Source organism: Podarcis filfolensis (assembly GCF_964270895.1).
Source record: "Podarcis filfolensis genome assembly, chromosome: 12".
Taxonomy (NCBI): domain Eukaryota; kingdom Metazoa; phylum Chordata; class Lepidosauria; order Squamata; family Lacertidae; genus Podarcis; species Podarcis filfolensis.
Genome location: NC_139614.1, coordinates 9,670,775 through 9,680,223, shown reverse-complemented (window position 1 = coordinate 9,680,223; position 9,449 = coordinate 9,670,775). Strand labels below are relative to the sequence as shown.

Here is a 9,449-nt window from a genome sequence, read left to right as displayed (position 1 = left end):
GAAGGCACTTGAATGATCAGATTAATTGTTCAACTCCTGAATGGTGGTTCTACTGGACTTTGCCTGAAGCAACATCATAAAGCAAAACCGGAAGGTCCTGCTTGCTCTGCGACATTACTGAGAGAAGCCGAAATAGTTTCAGTAAATGTTTCTTAAGGAGTTTCCGTGCATGTATACCTAGGTCCCGGATAAAATATTAATGCAGGTTGTTAGTCAAGCTATGTTGTGGTTAATAATAATAATAATAATAATAATAATAATAATAATAATACATTATTTATACCTCACTCATCTGGCTGGGTTCCCTCAGATACTCTGGGCGGCTCCCAACAGAATATTAAAAACATGATAAAACATCAAACATTAAAAACTTCCCTAAACAGGGTTGCCTTCAGGTGTCTTCTAAAAGTCAGATAGTTGTTGATTTCCTTGACATCTGAAGGGATGGCTTTCCACAGGGCGGGCGCCACCACCAATAATGCCCTCTGCCTGGTTCCCTGTAACCTCACTTCTCTCAGCGAGGGAACCGCAAGAAGGCCCTCGGAGCTGGACCTCAAGTGTCCGGCCTAGACGATGGGTATGGAGACGCTCCTTCAGGTATACTGGGCTGAGGCCGTTTAGGTCTTTAAAGGTCAGCACCAACACCTTGAATTGTGCTCAGAAATGTACTGGGACCAATGCAGGTCTTTCAGGACTGGTGTTATATTACCTGTCTGTGGCCATCAGTAGCCATTTTGTTGGCGAGTCTAAGTGTGGGGTAGACCTTCTCCATGCTGTTGGTAATTTCAGCAAGACTTGGGAGTGGAGGTTCCAGAGGATATGATTTAAAGCAGATGTGGCTAATCTTTAGCCCTGTTGGGAGACTGTGTACATGCAGCTACTCACACAGAGTCAATTAAGGTTTGGCAGACAGCCAGAAGGCAATCTGAAGGAGTAAGTCTGCCTGGTGATAACAGAGGCATGGAGACCGCTCCCTGATTGGTCAAGCTCTCTCAAGGGAGTGATAATAATGGTCTACTAACTGGAATGTGTTAGTTCGAGGTTCAGAGGTTCAGAGTTCTGTGTGTCAGTCAGTGTAGGAGTTGTGAGTCGTGTAAGAGAGAGCAAGCTAAAGATCCGTGTTCTGTTCCTGTAAATAGTCCACTGTATATAATAAACACCTGACTACAAGTTCCTGGTTCCTGCTTCGTCTATCCTGTCTGCAGCCAAGTTACCAACTGCTTCCATGGATTCTGCGTGTACTCTGCTAGATCTGGCTAAGGTTCTGCAACTAGTCAGCAAGTTGCGAAACACCAAATAGGTTCTGCCAATAGGCCCTCCAGATAATGCTGGATTTCCCTTCTATTCAGCCCTTGCCAACATGACCAGGAGTTGATGATGAGAAGTTTCCTGTCCCTGGTATATGGTGAGTCAGCATATCCTTTGTGCTGACTTATTTTTCCAGTTTGCACCTGATAATAAATATTTAGGTGATTGATGAACAGTGACTATAAATAGGACTGCATCCAACAGACAAGGAGTGATGCAACATTTCAGAGGAGGACACTTTAAAAGGGCGGCTGAGAGCCCTCAACGTTAGTGCCAAGAAACTTTCTTCCCCCGATGTCATGCCAATCCCAATCACAGATTTCCACTAAAAGGGTAATGCTGAGGTGGAAACTCAGAGCACTTTGCCATCCTCACAGATGGAGTAATTTGGCATCTCGTAAATGGGCATCTTTTTCTTGCTTATTCCCCAATTCCCAGATTTTCTTTCCTACAAGAAGAGAGAGAGCGAGCGAGCGAGCGAGAGAGAGAGAGAGAGAGAGAGAATATTTGACTGTATCTGGAGAAGGCAGAATAAGTCATCAGTCTTTTGTGGCCAGAGCTCAAATGGTTAGAAAATAAAGGAAAGGTTTCTTATAATAACATGTAAAGCTTAAGGAGCTATTAAAAATATATACATCAAGGAATTCAGTCCACCCCATTCCCTGTGCTTTCATGTCTTTCATGTTGCTCTGCTGTGCATTCTCAACCAGCTGCTCTCTCTCCTCGCCATGCCAGCTGCATCGCAGTTGGGATGCCTGATGCCACCTACAGAAGTAGTTTGGCAGCTGGTTAAACTTTAGAGTAGACAAATAGAGATCTCCTAAGTGACTGGCATTCTCTTACCCGAGCCATCTAAGCAAATAGAAATAGTAAATAGATTATCAAACAGAAGGTCATCACAATGATTAGCAAAAATCCATTTGGCCAACATACAGATTTTAATATTAGAAAAAAAGGGGGGGGGGAAATCAAATCCATATGATGTTGTACACCTGATATCCTTTGCTGTCCACACTGCCAACACTCATCTTGGAATTCGTAGCTCTTATTTGAACGGATCTGTTACAAGGTTTTTTTAAAAAAACATGTATCAGGAACGACAAACAAATTGTTCTCTTTATCAGATTAAATTCTGTTTCTTTGATCTGTCTAAGCTTGAGCATTGGCCATCTTTCTTCTGCTTTTAGTACTTACATGTGGATTTCTCACGCCCCTCCAATGATGCTCTCTTTGGTTACTTCTGTTCATCCCACTCATATTAACATATTAACATACTTTTTCTAAATAGGTGGAAATAGTCAATAGTAAAATTGTGATGACGACGACGGAATAGGACACCACTATTTTCATCAGAGAAATGTTGGAGTGTTTTCTTCATTTATTCTTAACAGCTTGATATCCCTTTTTGGTCCTAGATAATTTTCATGTCTATATGAAACAATGGCATCATTTATTTTATTGTGATGGACAATTCCATGTGCTTTTGCGAATGAGTATTGGTGATTTCTAGGCAACAGAAATACCGTATTGGCCTGAATATAAGCCTCACTTTTTTTTTCCAAATTCTGACCATGAAAAGTTAAAGTTTGGTTTAAAATTGAGACCTTACAAAAATTGGCTTTTATAATATCGCTGCTGAAACAGCTGAAACGGTAAAACAGCTGAAACAGCTGAAATGGTAAAACGGACCGGGTGTGAGTGCCTGCAGAATTTTAAGGGAGCGGCTTAAATTCGGGTATTGTCTCCCCCCCCCCGAATTTTAAAGGTGTGGCTTATATTCAGGCCAATACAGTACATACACTCCAACATTTCTCTGATTAAAATAGAGAAGTCCTATTCCAAAACATTAATAATAATAATTTTATTATTTATACCCCATCCATCTGACTGGGTTTCCTCAGCCACTCTGGGTGGCTTCCAACATATATAAAAACATAATAAAATATTAAAAAATTTCCTTATACAGGGCTGCCTTCAAATGTCTTCTAAAGGTTGCATAGTTACTTATCTCCTTGGCTTGGGGTATGTGCGTGCATCGCATAACTCCATACCCGCCAACATTTCTCGGATGAAAATAGGGACGTCCTAAGGAAAATCGGGACATTCCGGGATCAAATAAGAAACCAGGATGGCTTCTGTAAATCCGGGACTCTCCCTGGAAAATGGGGACACTTGGAGGGTCTGGAAATAATGAATGAAATGCTGTCTATACTCCCCCCCCTCATCCATTCTATCTTGCTGCACCAAGGGAATTTTATTTCATTTAACACCAATCTGTGCATCCATCCATCTGTCTCCCTCTCTCCCATTTTAAAATACCATTTGCTTCTTACCTTTCCAGTAGCAGTGCTCTTCTATAGTTACTGATGGTTTCGGCCTGGTTTTTATTCATCTTCACCTAGCACCCGCACAATCTTTTAGTATTCCTTCCCCATTTCTCTTCTCTTCATCTTTATTACATTTCAGGCCTTTAGGTAGGGATCACAGTGAGTTTTCGTCCATTGTGCAGTGCTTTGTACATGTTAAATGCTCTGGAAATAATAAATGAAGATGATGAAATAATATAAGAAAAGCACTAGTGTTTTATTTCATTTTTTTTGCAACCTCGAAACTGCCCTCCCTAAGAAAGAAAAGGCAAAGTTACTTCCAACCTGACAGAACTGCATTGCACTTGATAAACTTCAATTATCCCCAAAGAAACATTAAACCATTGACATTATCCACTGATAGCAGATGTTCAGGACCATATACTCAGCAGATACACTTGCGCTGAATTTTTAAAAAGGCAGGAAAAAAATATCTTGAATCTTAGACGTCGCTGCTTTTAGCACTACATTCTATCACCCAAGCATCTGCAGAAAACTATCCAGTGACAAGTGTTTCAGACAATATATCCTAATTGGTGAACATTCCCATTTACTTATTGCACTGTTTGACAGAATATCTGGCCCAGAGATAACATCTGAAGAGCTACTTCAACTACAAGTCCAGCTTGCATTCTGCAATGATAAAGTTTATCTCTTCATTTAAAAAATGTGTACACATTGCCTGTGGCATTTGCAAGCAAAATGACTTTTGAGTGTGGGAGATACTTTCTTTTCAATAAAGATTAGGGCAAATTAGAGCAAAACTTGTCCTTTATAGTTGTGAAGTATTATTTCATATTTTTATTTTAAAGCTGGGAAATCACTTGTTGTCATGTGGTAGATCACAATTCTAACATACCTTGGCAGGACACGGGGGACCCATGGAGCATAAGGGTTCTGGAAGTTGAAGTGGGACAGTTAGGTAGTAGAAACAGAATTCTGTCTTAAAAAAAGCAGAACCCACCCTGCAAGGATAAAATCACTATCATCTTTTGGGAAAAGACTGAGGAAGGTTCATCAAGACTTGATCGTGCCTGGAGCTTTTGTTCCATGCATACAGCTTTCTCTCTCCCTAACCCTAACCCTCAAATAAGAGAGGGATAAAGAGACTTGGAGCCAGTTGCAGTGCAGAGAAGACCTGAGCAGGAGTTTCCCTTTCTTATCAACGGTTAGTTTTTCCCCTTTGAAAAGCACTTTGCACAATGTTCTGCATTAACCAATCAACATGAAGGATCACATCTCTGTGCCCAACTGCAGGGAAATGGTACGTTGGAGAGTAAAAAGTTAGTTTGATGGCCTCCTTCAAATGTGTGGCAAGAAGAACCACTCTTTATTTGTAAAATGACTGACTTAAAATAAATAAATTATGATTTCTAGTTATATACATTTCAATAGTTTTACAATCATTCTAACATTTCAAAACTCGACTTCCTCCTCTTTCTGCAGTTCCTTAAATTTATTTTTTTACATTTTCTGCATATTCTAACTTAACTTATTCTTTTATTCACTTATTTAAATATAGGCTTTTATGAAACTGCAGGTTATTACAATAATGTTCTTATCTGTTTACAGTTTGTTTGTAAATATTCAACATTCCATAAATATTTCCATTCCTTTATAAAAAGTTTGTTATCTTGATTTCTTATTCGTCTGGTAAGTTTCACTATTTCTGCATATTCCATATTTTTTTGTATCCATTCTTCTTTCGTTGTGACTTCTTTCCATTTTGGGGCAAATAACATTCTTGCTGCTGTAGTCACATACATGAATAAATGTGAAGATATCTGACTGACTGAGACTTTGGGCCTCAGCTGCATCTTTGTACCAAAATAAACAGTTTAAAGTTCTTTCATAAGAAGGGGTGACTATTCTTGGTGCAAGCCAGAGAACACCTCTTCACCTATTACAACAAAATATTTCTCTATGCTTGCTTTAACGAGGCAAGCCTATACATATCTACTCAGAAGTAAGCCCCACTGAAATTCAATGGGACTTGCTCCCATGTAAATGTGTTGGGATTGCAGCCCCAGTTAGGGCTTATCTGCTTTCCCCCACTGCTTTCCCCCAGGAAGAAGCAGTGCAAATGTCAACTGGGTTTTCTCAGGATCGATGTTTGCTCCGATTTAGCACTAAAGAGTGGGTTTTCTGGGAGAAAGCGGTGGGCCAAAGCGAAACCACTCAGCCCCATGCTTTCTAGCCACAGGACAAAGAGAAGTGTAAACAAACCCTTAATATTTCAATTGGACAAGAACAGATAACAATGAATCTGTATTTCATTCATTCATTCACTGAATTTATATACCGCCCTATACCCGGAGGTCTCAGGGCAGTTCACAGAAAATATCACAATATATAAAATCAAAATAAGAACAGTCCTATATCAGACACCTCTTAGCTGACAAAGAGCCCAAAATTAACAGGCCCGTGGCAAAGTACTGTTACATTGCAACAAGAATAAGACGAGCAATGATGTCAACAACGGAGTTCAAATTGTAAACATCGAAGGAACGATAATAAACAGTAGCGACACCTGAATTGAATTTTTAAAACTTTAAAAGTCGAAACCTGGTCATAAATATAAGCACCAATTCTATGAATTGGCCATATTTCTACTGTTATTTGTAGCACAATACTACTTTTAATGTCATATTTTTATAAATTGCTTCCTGGTCACTGACCGTATTAAAGATATTTGATTTGAATAAGAACAGTGGGGAGAGCATTCGACAGATGGGGAGCCACTGCAGAGAAGGCCTCTTCTTGTGTTGCCACCCTCTGGACCTCTCAAGGAGGAGGCACATGAAGAAGGGCCTCAGAAGATGATCTCAGGGTCCAGATGGGTTCATATGGAAAGAGGTGGTCCTTGAGGTATTGCGGTCCTGAGCCATTATCAGGACAACATTAAATGTTACCTATGCCCCCATTGCTCACACTGGCTGAGATATGGGAGTTGTTTTCCGACAGTGCCATTCCATAGTGCCATTTTCCATAGTGGGGAGTGTGTGTTAACAACCACATGGGTGGGGCACATAAAATGAGCTTTTCCCACCTGATTTGCACGCTGCCAGAAAGTAGAGACGTTTAATTGCATCCTGCCAACATGGCCTCTTTCTCTTTCTGTGATGGAAAGATAATCAAAGCTCTGATAATAGCAGGTCTGTTTCTTTCTTCCCTTCCTGCTTTAGTACTTTCCCTAAGGACAGGAGTTTGATTCAGTTGACATTGTAATTCCTCTAACAGTTTTAAGTTGAGTTTTCCTCCCTTCTGTGTCCTGAAAGCGGAACGCTCTGCTTCACAACAGCCAATAGTTTCACTCTGCCGGAGAGAGGAAAACCAAGATTATTATTATTATTTTTGTTGTAAGTCCTACAAAGTTCTTAAGAAAATTTCACAGAAAGGATGTTGTTTAGAGATCAGTGATGTGGAGATGGAATTTAAATATTAAGAGGCAAGAATTTGCCTTCTGGTGAAAGATGATATTTGCATAATAGCAAGAAGGGTTCCTTTGTTGGAAACAAAATTGCTGACTGGAATCTGCAATTCAGGTGCCTCGATGATCTTCAACCTCGTTTGGCAATGGGAAATATGCTAATTTGGGTGGCTGGTTGTCCATCATAGACTGAATACTCAATAGGAACAAAACAGAGAGAATGTACAAACAGTACAGCAAAAGTAGACACTGAGCAAAAATTCCTCTTCATACAGGTTCAATAACAATTGCTTTTAATGGAGCTCAACCAGTTTACACCATCTGAAGAGCTGACCCAGAACATGAGTAAACAAGCTTAGTCGGTCTGAATATTTCAAAACTGCTTACCTCACAGAAAAATCCTACTGAGGTAAGGATGTGAAAATCCATTATAAAAATGCAGTGTTTTGCCCTCTTTCTACCTTGGTAATAATTGTAAATTTAATGCTATCTGCTAATATGTTTTTGCCTTAGGATACTCTGTGGCACAGTCAGGCAAACCATTTGAGTTCGCAAAAGAAGAATGAATATATTTTACACAAACGCTGTCTGGCTTGGTTCTGAAACTCACTGGGCAGCAACGGGTAAATCACTCTCTTCCAGCCAAACCTACCTCAGAGGGGAGTTTGGGGGCTAAAATACCAGTTCTTTTGAGGAAGGGCATAGAAGTTCATGAATCCTCAGGAGATAATGTGCTGCTTGGTAGTGACCTCAAGGCTTGGCCGCTACAAAGAGGTCCTGTCTTTGTTCAGAAGTCACTTGTTTCTGAGAAATGAAACAATATCTGAAGCTGTTATGGGAAGAGCAACAATGGACTGTTGGTATAAAGTTAAGCATTTTAATATCCCCCTTCCCACCTACACCCCACTGTACATAAAAATGATCATGCCAGGGGAAAGAAGTCTAGCCTATTATTTGTTGGGCTACTGCCAGGGAGATAAAGTCCATCATGACTCCACGTCGTCTCCGGACGTCCATCGATCTCCCGTAGACACGCAGTATCAGCAATTAGCGACACGAGCTCCAGAAATAGATTGCCACATTCCTGGGCTGATGCACGCTCTATCAGCAGATAATGCACAGCAAAAGTCGCACTCAGGAGAGCATTATTTACAAGTTTTATTCAGCGTTGATCAGAACAAAAAAACATGACTGCCTGCTTCAGTGTCTTCGACACCAAGAGAGAAACGAAAGCAACAGAAAACATAAACATCCTGTGAACAGGAAATGCGCAGGCTGTGACACAAACATCCTGCTCCCTTATAAGGTGGAACGGAAATATCCTAACATCATTTTCCTTAACGTTGTAATTTTGTACAAGTGTATAGGGCTTGTACAGTGGTACATCGGGTTACATACGCTTCAGGTTACATATGCTTCAGGTTACAGACTCCGCTAACCCAGAAATAGTGCTTCAGGTTAAGAACTTTGCTTCAGGATGAGAACAGAAATCGTGCTCCAGCACCGCGGTGGCAGCGGGAGGCCACATTAGCTAAAGTGGTGCTTCAGGTTAAGAATAGTTTCAGGTTAAGAACAGACCTCCGGAACGAATTAAGTACTTAACCAGAGGTACCAATGTATAGGGAGTCAATATTCATAAATGAAATCCCCGCTCCTACGGCCTGAAGATGTACAGTGCATGAGATTGACAGCTAAGAATGGAGGGAGAGACCTGAAGTATTAGTCCAAAGGCCTATTTAATTCATTATCCTATTTACACGAAGTATGGAAAACCAGAAGCAGGAGATGGGATGGTGCCATTCAGAAGCAAGTTGCCTTTGATCCTGGAGGTCACAGGGCAGCCAGAAAGGTCACCCCTGCTAGCCTGGGCTCCTGGCAACAGCATTGCTGCCAGGGGGGTGAGGGGGCAAGGCAGTGGTTAAACCCTACTGGGTTTGAACCTTTGTTGTTGTTTAGTCGTTTAGTCGTGTCCGACTCTTCGTGACCCCATGGACCAGAGCACGCCAGGCACTTCTGTCTTCCACTGCCTCCCGCAGTTTAGTCAGACTCATGTTTGTAGCTTCGAAGACACTATCCAACCATCTCATCCTCTGTCGTCCCCTTCTCCTTGTGCCCTCCATCTTTCCCAACATCAGGGTCTTTTCCAGGGAGTCTTCTCTTCTCATGAGGTGGCCAAAGTATTGGAGCCTCAGCTTCACGATCTGTCCTTCCAGTGAGCACTCAGGGCTGATTTCCTTAAGAATGGATAGGTTTGATCTTCTTGCAGTCCATGGGACTCTCAAGAGTCTCCTCCAGCACCATAATTCAAAAGCATCAATTCTTCGACGATCAGCCTTCTTTATGGT

General features: G+C 41.1%; 2 long non-coding RNA genes across 3 annotated transcripts; one reads left to right on the top strand and one right to left on the bottom strand.

The window, feature by feature from the left end:
• Window positions 1-257: 257 nt before the first annotated feature.
• On the bottom strand, window positions 258-4,746 carry LOC310745608. Of its 2 annotated transcripts, XR_014540222.1 has the most exons (4): window positions 4,639-4,746; window positions 3,642-3,839; window positions 2,301-2,367; window positions 258-1,756 (listed from the first exon to the last, which is right to left on the bottom strand). It is a non-coding gene; the product is annotated as an uncharacterized lncRNA (long non-coding RNA). The 2 variants fall into 2 exon arrangements; XR_014540223.1 differs by lacking the exon at window positions 4,639-4,746 and having other exon boundaries at window positions 3,642-4,469.
• Window positions 4,747-4,789: 43 nt separating this feature from the next.
• Window positions 4,790-8,054, top strand: LOC310745621. The gene is made up of 3 exons (XR_014540237.1): window positions 4,790-4,938; window positions 7,380-7,513; window positions 7,618-8,054. It is a non-coding gene; the product is annotated as an uncharacterized lncRNA (long non-coding RNA).
• The last annotated feature ends 1,395 nt before the right edge of the window (window positions 8,055-9,449 follow it).